General features: G+C 47.2%; 1 protein-coding gene across 1 annotated transcript in view; it reads right to left on the bottom strand.

Moving 5' to 3' along the window:
- Positions 1 to 5,285: 5,285 nt before the first annotated feature.
- The window catches only part of LOC119449468 (hemicentin-2-like), a 549,353-nt gene continuing 546,248 nt past the window's right edge, over positions 5,286 to 8,390 (bottom strand). The window contains exon 17 of the mRNA XM_037712679.2: positions 5,286 to 6,196. The gene's annotated coding sequence lies outside the window, so the exon portion shown is untranslated. The remainder of the gene's footprint in view (positions 6,197 to 8,390) is intronic.

Raw genomic sequence — 8,390 nt, 5'->3', positions numbered from 1 at the left:
AAGGAGGTTAACCAGAGGTACGCGTCGTGGTTGCTTAGTGGCTATGGTGTTGGGCTACTATGCACGAAGTCGCGGGATCGAATTCCGGCCACGGCGGTCGCATTTCGATGGGGACGAAATGCGAAAACACCCGTGTACTTACATTTAGTTGCACATTAAAGAACCCCAGGTGGTCCAAATTATTATGGAGTCCCCCACTATGGCATGCCTCATAATCAGACCGTGGTTTTGGCACGTAAAACCCTATATTTCTATTGACCAGAGGGAGTTCCGGTTGGCTACCCTGCACGGGGGGAAGGAGTTGGGGGATAAAAGGAGGAAGAGAGGGGTATGGGGAGCGAGAGAGAAAGAGAGACAATCACAAACACACCGCGTAAATTTCTACGTTAGCATGTTGGCTGCAGACCGGAATCATTTGAACAATAGTGCTGAGAAATCGAGGACGCCGCTCCACCGACGTCCTGCGCGACGAGAGACCGAGGCCACCGAGACCGGCAGGCGCGCGCAGCAGCTAAGCCAAGTGGTGGTCCGCCCGATGCCGATATTCATGCTTTTTAACAGCGGAGCTGTTTATGCCGAGCGTAATCTGTCTGTTGTCAACAGAAAATATGGGCCGATCCTGGCGGAAGTGCAAAAAGGGTCCGAGTGCAATGGCACATACCGCTGTGAACTAGTGAAGCTGAGACTGGCTAAGTCTAGCTAAGCATGGTTGGGACTACTTAAGCTTAGTCAGTCATCGATAGCCAATCAATAGCTAATAAATATTCGATCAATAATTAATAAATTCCGGGAAATGCTGGGGATGACTTGGTAGTGCCATAGTCGCTCAAAAGCTATTAAGGGACTATGGCTACATATAGCTTGCTTGAGTTAATTACAGATGGGATAACTATCACGTTATGTTATACTGCTGTGTGCCATCATGTAAGTCAAAACAAAGCAGGGGATCTAGCATCAGTTTTCACAGTTTCATAAAAACTTTGCGATGCATATTTGACGGACCAAACAAACACGGGAACAATCACTCGATCAGTTATTTTTTTTTCTTATGTGGAGCGGCGCGAAATTTCCACATAATGGCAAACCTAGAGTACTATTTTACACGTTATTACATAGCACTACAATGAGTACACTCAATTTTGACATACTAGCTGTTGTTTTCGCAAGAAATTGTCACATATGCAAGCAGTCCACCACAGCAGAAGAGCAGACGCACGCATTCGAACACCGCCCAGCCGCCCGTCGAGTAGCAGACGAACAGGTTATAAAAGCGCCACCTATGGCCACCAGTTGAACGAGAGTGGGCGCAAGCGGCTCCCATAGAAGCCGGATACCTGTGCAGGTCTGGAGTTCCAGTAGGTCGCGATATCAACATACTGCCATATCTTTATTTCGCCATCTTATTCGAAAGCTTACAGTGCTGTCTTCGAGTCATGGATATCGACTATCGTCGAGGTTGTTCTTGGTCGACGAATCTTTGCTATCAGTCTTGCGACGCGGGCCCCACGAACAATTGGTATTCGAGATTAGAGAACTAAATCCATACCTTGGCCGAGAAAGGACACCACGTGATATTTCAGTGGCTTCCAAGCAGACTTGTACGTAACAGATTACGTGTAATTAATTACTTGTAATCAATTAGGTTGTTAGTAATTTTGTAATTTAACTATTCTTTTGTTTACCCTGTAAAGCTAACTTTTATTCAATTACTTTTTTCCGCAATCGATTACATGTAACCAGTTACATTTTTGACAAAACAAGCTCTGATAGGCGACGCAGCTTGGAACACTTAAATTGGCTACAGAGCCCGAAGGGATGAACTTCATGTACACGGGTTACCTCCTACCCGCAATCAGCGTCCTACAGCTAGCTACACCTCGATCCCTTGAGCATGGAAGGCTTACAGATTAGCACACCCCTCTTGGAAGTGCGGCCTCTGAGCTTTTCTCGTATAATAACTGTTTCCCTCTCTCCTGAAAGCGCTTACAGGCGGCCTTCATAGGCCGCATGAGCTGCTGTTCAATTATTCTTCGCTTAGTGAAATCTATGACTGCTCTGATATATACAACATTTTTGGGCCGCTAAACGCATATTTTTCTACCTGTTTTATATTACGTGACTCATATGCACCTTATTAGGGACTGATACTTATTGCGCGAGACGGGAAACAGACAACACAAAGAGAAACAACATGAAGAAAGCTTCTGCGCTCAAGCTTTATTCATGTTCTCTTTGTTTCCCGTCGCGCGCAATAATGATCAATCCCTAATAATGATCCAACTATATAGCTCTCAAGATGTTCTGCTCATATACACCTATTGTTGGGGATTTTAACACACGAACAGTATTCACCTTGCTCATATAGTATTCACCTTGCTGCAAGAGCTGAACACCCCCCGCCCCCGTTTCTGAGTGTAGGGTAGCAAACCGTATTTTCCGTTCTTGTTAGCCACCCTGCCTTTCCCCGTTCTTCTCTCCCACTTTTATATGAAAGCCATTTGAAATCTGGTCTTTTCTAGCTCAGACCTGCGTGATTGCAAAGGATATACAGTACAAACTTTGAGCCTACGGTGCCTCGACAGTCGGCGGAAAACGGAGAGTACGATGACACAACTTACAGTTTCCCCTTTTTTTGTCCGTCGAAGTTGCGATTATTCGAAAAAAAAAAAAAGAAACGGGGTAAGAACAGTAACGATAGCGACAACTGCTATATCGCGCAAGCACTCAAGTGCCGATTGAGAAATAGTTTATCCAATTACCTTCAGCATTTCTCAAACCTTGTTTATCGCCGACAGGCGATTTATCAAGATGAAGAGGGCCAGATAAATTACGTACCCACATAAGGCGCGTAATCACTGAAGGAACCATCCGACGAGTGACGCCTTAGCGTGAGCAACTGTTCTCCATTCGCGCTGCGACGACGTCCAGGTGAGTTCTAGCCGCGTACAACACCTCTGAGGAATAGCGAAATTCGCGCGGCATGCTGAAGTTACACTTGGGGAATATTGGCAAGTAGTCTGTGGCGATGCTCCTCGTTACACTGCAGTGCGAGCTTCATGTGCCAGAGGACAGCCGCTGCGTCTTTTTTTCGTAAAATGTGTCCGAGTTGACTACTCAAAAGCAAGTGGGCACCTGCTCGTACGATTCTCACTAGGTATACGTCTACATGAGCCCGATAAAGTGGGCTCGAGTCCGCTTGTCGGGCTGAAAACCGATCGTCGCATTCATGTAGATGCTAGCGGGTGGAGTCGAGGGAGCGTTGAGGCGAGTTCGGTCAACCCGCCTTGCAAGGGTTATCAGTCCATAATAATGAACCAACTATATAGCTCTCAAGATGTCCTGCTCATATACACCTATTGTTGGGGATTTTAACACACGAACAGTATTCACCTTGCTCATATAGTATTCACCTTGCCGCAAGAGCTGAACACCCCCCCCCCCCGCCCCCGTTTCTGAGTGTAGGGTAGCAAACCGTATTTTCCGTTCTTGTGTCTAGGGTGTCTCAACGCGCTCCCTTTCCCCCGCTCTGGAGAAGGAACGCATCGAGGCACCCTATGGGTGGGTTGACTGTTGGTTCATTCGGCCAACACGGTTGGCAAGATGCATTTAAGCGCAGTCGAGTCAGGCTGCCGGGTCAGCTCGACTTCTGACTCGACCCGGTCGCCTCGAGTTAATTATGTGAATGAATGCTACTGCGCCTCAGTCGTTAGCAACCCTGGCGATTTTTCGGAGTCCACTAACCTTAGCAAAACTAAATAAATAAAGTCATTTAGTTTTCCTGAAAAGTGAATTTTAGAGATTGGTTGCGTGTTCCCGACTCATGCCCAGGAATGTACGACTTTTTTACTGGCCACCATGTGTTTGTGATGTCAGAGTCACCGCCACTTCGCCCAGAAACGACGAAGTTGGCTCTTTTTTCTACGTGACGACGACCGATAATCATTGTTTTGACAGACGTGATGTCCGGTGCTTCTCTCCGTCTTGCCATACCACAAGGCGTTGAACTTGGGGCTCGTCAGCCGCCTCGCGCATTGGCGGCGGGTCAAAAGCAAATGGCGATCCTTCAGCACTCATATCGTCGCTGAAATCGTCGCTGTCTTGTTCTAAAGAACTGTAAAAGCTCCCCGTGTCGTCAGAAAACATCGTCTCCGTCACTTTTTATTGCGACGGCAATTATATGGACACTCCAAGCGCATTTCTGCCGTCGTCGCCGTCGCCGTGAGGTTCCGTATAAAGTCCAACAGCGATAAAATCGTCGCCGCACGCCGTGCGCTGTGCGTGCGAGTGAAATCGTACGAGGGTGAGCCGGCAATCGCGGCTCAATGTAGTGCACGCGAGGGAAGAAGGCAGGCCGGAAGCGCGCGGTCTTTCGCGCGCGATGCACGGGGGCGAGGCGACAGAGAGAGAGAGGGGAGAGGGGGGTGCGTTCTGCTTTGTCGGCTGCTGCTCACAGCACGGCCGCGCGGGCGCCGTAACTTGAAAGCGATTTGCGATGTGGGCGAAGTGCTGCCCGCACGGCCTTCTTATTCAAAGCGATCTGCGATGGGGACAAAGTGCATGCAGCGAGTGCCGGAAGTTTTGTATGCGCTTTCCCTTCGACGTTTAATTCGCGTTGAAGCGAGACGAGAGACAGCGCGAAGGTCAATTTGCCCGCTGCTGCTGGCGCGCTTTCTCACTCCGGCACTTTCACAGCGAGCTTCCGCGGTTATCGAGCGAGATGTGTTTATTTTTACCTGTGCGCGCTTGACACCATGCTTGTCTATTTAGTTAATAAGCGAATTTTTACAACTTTATACGGCCCATTAAACTACTATCCTTCCTTCGTATAGCTATCTACTAATTTGCTATCGCAATCGATGCTTCGCCTTTCGGGCGAAACTGCGATTTTTTTTGGTGTTAGTACCACGTGTACTATGTGTTTAGCACGCGTTCTGCGTGTTTACATTACGGTGGTGTAGGATCTGGCGTCATCGACTCATCGTAGACGTCACACGAAGCAGCTACCTGTATCGGTTTCGGTGCCTCGTTTATCGGTTAAATAAAAGTACTGATGAGTTTCTAAGCGAATTGGACTACCCCTACTTGTGACATGACTGTCAATGCCATTTGAAAATGACAATATCCTAATAGGGTTAAAAAACACCGTAGTTGTCCTTTAAGCAGAGCCACTGCGGTACAACACTGTGGCGCAACCGACGAGTCACCGTCACGCGCTCGAAGGCCCCGCCGAGCTTCTACTGAAGACGCTCAGCAGGGCGTGGACAAAGGACGACGCACGGTGCGAAAAGTATACTTTATTGATATCAACACACTTTTTGTTAAATATTTACACAGCAAGGAGATACACTGGTTAAACAGCAAAACAAAGGCGTAAGGCACGTTCCCACAAAACAGTAATTATGTTTTTTTTTCTCAAAACATTAACAAAATTAATGGCGCCGTACCTTTGTATGCACATTACGCAAATATCACTCTTACAGCTTACGTTTCTCAACAAGAGAACAAAAGATATCCACGAACTAACATGCACACACACACGTAGATATACCTATACACCGTCTGAAAGCGGCCGTTTAGACCGTGAAAGAGGGGCTGGGTGATCCAACGATCCAACAAACGTACATCAACGACATCGGCCTTTGTACAAGGAGGGTTGTGCCTCGTGCGCACGGGCGAAGGGCAAAGAGAGTGCGGGTAACTGACGCTTGTAGATGTAGATATGATATATATGTATATACATATATATTTTATTTCTGTACGCGTGTATATATATTATTCTTATATTTGATTCTCTTTTAACAGGCTTCATAAACCATACATTGAGCTGAGTCGCGGCTGAAGAGCGATTCAACCACATCGGCGACCAATGCGCTGAGAGCGGAGCCCTGCAGCGGCTCGCGGAGTCCACGTGTCGCAGCACCGTCCGACGCAGAACACAGTCAGCTTCTTGCGAGAGTTCCTTCTTTTTTTTCCTGCCTTCCTTGCACCGAAAGGAAAACGGACGCCGCCACTTTCTCTGAACAGTTGGCTTTGACACCTGTGCGGGCAGTGGGCGCTAGAAACACAGAACGAAGGGGCAGAGCGCGGCCGGGTTATCGATGGGGCGGTCACGGTGGTCACAGATGCGGGCGCCGCCCGCGGCATCGGGCAAGACAGCGAACGGGCCGCAAACATCCATGCCACTAGAAGTAAGACGCTGAAAAAAAAAAGAAGAAAAAAGATAAACGTGTACACAGTAACTGATGACCTCACCTTTCTTGCCAGCGAAAAGCAATGCAGAAGGAGAGCAGAGAACAAAATGATTACGCAGCTTGAAAACGCGCTGCAACTACCTCCAAGTTCCTTTGGTTTTCTCATGGCAGCCCTGTTCACATCAATTCACCGGAACAACATCCATCCTTTTTTCTTTAATGGGCAACTCTGAACTACGCTGTCTTGAACTTTTTCATATGTTCCTATCCGCATCGCGCTCTTTCAATAGCGAGTTTGGGAGTGAGCCCGCTGCTCTGGAATAACGTAGGCAATGAGAAACATTCATACCGAAAAGACGATTCTTGACAGGCTCGCGATTGTAGCGCTCCGTTAAAGGTTACTTGAACGTACGTGTGACCAGGAATTAGGGAAATAGCAGCCTATTTGGAGGCCTTTTTGCGCAGTGAAAAACGATCTGCGAAGAAAAACGGCGTCAACTGGAATGTACCAGGGTATTACAAACTTAAATGAATCGGCTCCGAGCTCATCGTAATTAACAGCGCGTCCCGAAACGACCGAAAAGTTGTTCCGAAATTGCTCTCTGCATAACACAGTCACAAGAATCAAGAGCTATATATAAGACTATATATCTGTTTGGGGCGCTCTCATACACCATCTGTCAAACCGCCTAAGAGTCATACATGGTGTAAATGTCATACGGAGAGACATACAGTGTCACATGGTGCATGCATAGTATCACAAGGTCAGCCTGTCGCACAATCCGGGCCGCGGCCGAGCACCTTCGACGAACAGCGATTAAACTGCTTGCTTGTTGTCGTCTGGCTGGTTTCACGCCAGCACAGCCTGCTTTTTTTTCACGGTGCCGAGAGTCAGTTCGACCACTGCACCGGCACGTGATTCTCCGGTTTTCCGGTTCTGTCTAAATTCGTACATTATAAGCTGAATCTCAAACTGTCGCAAGCGCGTTCCTTCTTACTTCGTTATCACCGTCGTGTTGCGAGACAGAATACTGCTTTTTATTTTCACGGAACAAAATGTGTGTGTGTGTGTGTGTGTGTGTGTGTGCGTGCGTGCGTGCGTGCGTGCGTGCGTGTGTGTGTGTGTGCGTGTGCGTGTGCGTGCGTGTGTGTGTGTGTGTGTGTGTGTGTGTGTGTGTGTGTGTGTGTGTGTGTGTGTGTGTGTGTATGTATGTATGTATGTATGTATGTATGTATGTATGTATGTATGTATGTATGTATGTATGTATGTATGTATGTATGTATGTACACGAATGAAAATTAACCGGTTGCCTATAGAAACCAAGGTGAACCTTCGATAATTCACGAGCAGGTTAAAAAATGAAAGAAAGAAAGAAAGAAAGAAAGAAGCAAACAAAGAAACAAACAAACACCCTATCGCTTTATTTCAGCTTTCTACTTTATGTAAAAAATCACTATGCGAAAACATTGAAAAAATAAATAAAAATACACGAATAAAACCTGCACTGGGAATAAATAAAGGAGTTGCCGAAATGCGCACAAGACACAGCACCAATTTCACAGTAGACGCGAGAAATCTTGGTGGCCTTCACCGTTGTGTGAGTTAAGTAACCGGAAAGCTAGCTATGTACTCCAGCAGCGGATGCTTGACCCATACAATGACTTCGCAAGTATATAATCTGCTAGACTGCTAAATTATCCACGGCGGGGCAGCTGGCTAATCTTTCAGAAACGGGTTTTCCTCATATGCGTTTTTTTTTCTTCAGCAGATCGCATCTTTATATATATATATATATATATATATATATATATATATATATATATATATAGAAACTTTATTTGGCTGGAAAATATTTTAAGTATAGCGGTGGTCGGAGCCCCCCAGTCCAGGGCCCCACTGGCCTCTGCCGCCTGCCTGACCTGGCTAATTAAGGACTTTTGTCCTGCCAATTGAGTCGGAACGGGCAAGCTGTGCCTCCCACTGCTCCATTGAGATATTATTATGAGGGTGCTTAGTACACTCCCAGGTCACATGTATTAGTGTAGGTATGCCACCGCACCAAGGGCACGTGGCCCTATAGCGGGTGGGATACATGGCATTTAGCAGTTTTAGATGGGGGAATACCCCGGTCTGTATTTTGCGCCAATCGGCGGCCTCTTCCCCGCTAAGTTGTGGGTGAGGCGGCGGGTATTTTCTGC

The sequence above is a fragment of the Dermacentor silvarum genome, chromosome 1, assembly GCF_013339745.2.
Source record: "Dermacentor silvarum isolate Dsil-2018 chromosome 1, BIME_Dsil_1.4, whole genome shotgun sequence".
Lineage (NCBI taxonomy): Eukaryota > Metazoa > Arthropoda > Arachnida > Ixodida > Ixodidae > Dermacentor > Dermacentor silvarum.
This window is presented reverse-complemented; position numbering and strand designations above follow the sequence as displayed.